This window comes from Meriones unguiculatus, chromosome 3 (assembly GCF_030254825.1).
Source record: "Meriones unguiculatus strain TT.TT164.6M chromosome 3, Bangor_MerUng_6.1, whole genome shotgun sequence".
NCBI classification, from domain to species: Eukaryota; Metazoa; Chordata; class Mammalia; order Rodentia; family Muridae; genus Meriones; species Meriones unguiculatus.
The window spans coordinates 167737692-167739199 of record NC_083351.1 but is presented as its reverse complement, the minus strand read 5'-3'; positions in this window follow the sequence as shown (position 1 = coordinate 167739199).

Sequence of the window (1508 nt, the reverse complement as noted above, 5' to 3'; positions counted from 1 at the left end):
GCTTTTGTCCTCTCCAAGTCTTTCTATCTTCCCCTTCTTTCATAATATTCCCTGCACTCTGCCCAAAGATTGGCTATGTGTCTCAGCATCTGCTTTGATACTGTGCAGGTGAGAATCTTTCAGAGGCCCTCCGTGGTAGGCCTCTGTCCTGTTCCTTGTTTCCCCCTCTTCTGATATCCATCCTCTTTGCCTTTCTGAATGAGGATTGAGCATCTCTCCTAGAGTCCTCCTTCTTGATTGGCTTCTGTAGGTGTACAGATTTTAGTATGTTTGTCCTATATTATATGTCTAATATCCACTTATGAGTGAGTATATACCCTGTGTGTCTTTCTGCTCTGCGATACCTCACTCAGGATGATCTTTTGTAGTTCCCACCATTTGCCTGGACATTTCATGATTTCCTTGTTTTTAATTGCTGAGTTGATTTCCATTGTGTAAATGTACCACGATTTCTGTATCCATTCCTCAACTGAGGGGCATTTGGGTTATTTCTAGCTTCTGGCTGTTACAGAAAAAAAAAACACAAAAAACCCTGATATGAACATGGTTGAGCAAATGTCCTTGCTGTGTAATTGGGCATCTTTTGGATATATGCCTAGGAGTGGTACAGCTGGATCTTGAGGTAGGACTATTCCTAATTGTCTGAGAAAGCACTACATTGATTTTCAAATTGGCTGTACAAGTTGACATTTCCACCAGCAATGTAGGAAGGTTTCCTTTTTCTCCACAAACTCTCCAGCATGTGCTGTCACTTGAGTTTTTTGATCTTAGCCATTCTGATGGGTGTAAGGTGAAATCTCAGGGTCATTTTGATTTCCCTGATGACTAAGGATATTGAGCATTTTTTTAAGTGTTTCTCTCCCATTCTATATCCCTCTATAGAGAATTCTCTGTTCAGCTCTACACCTCATGTTTAATTAGATTACTTGATTTGTTGCTGCTTAACTTGTTGAGTTCTTTATATATGCTGGATATTAGCCCTCTGTCAGATATAGGGTTGGTGAAGATCCTTTCCCAGACTGTAGGCTGTCATTTTGTTATTATGACAGTATCCTTTGCTTTAGAGAAGCTTTTCAGTTTCATGAGGTCCCATTTATGATTGTTGATCTTAGAGCCTGTGCTGTTGGTTTTCTATTCAGGAAGTTGTCTCCTGTGCCAAAGAGTTTAAGGCTCTTCCCCACTTTTTCTTCTAACAGGTTTACTGTGTCTGGTTCTATGTTGAGATCTTTGATCCACGTGGACTTGAGTTTTGTGCAGGGTGATAAATATGGATCTATTTCCATTTTTCTACATGTAGACATTCAGTTAGAACAGCACCATTTGTTGAAGATGCTATCTTTTTTCCATTGTATAGTTTTTTCTTCTTTATAAAAAATATCAAGTGTCTGTAGGTGTGTGGGCTTATTTCAGGGTCTTCTATTCAATTCCTTTGTTCCAGCTTGTTTCTATGCCAGTACCATTCAGTTTTTATTACTGTTGCTCTATCGTACAGCTTGATATCAGGGATG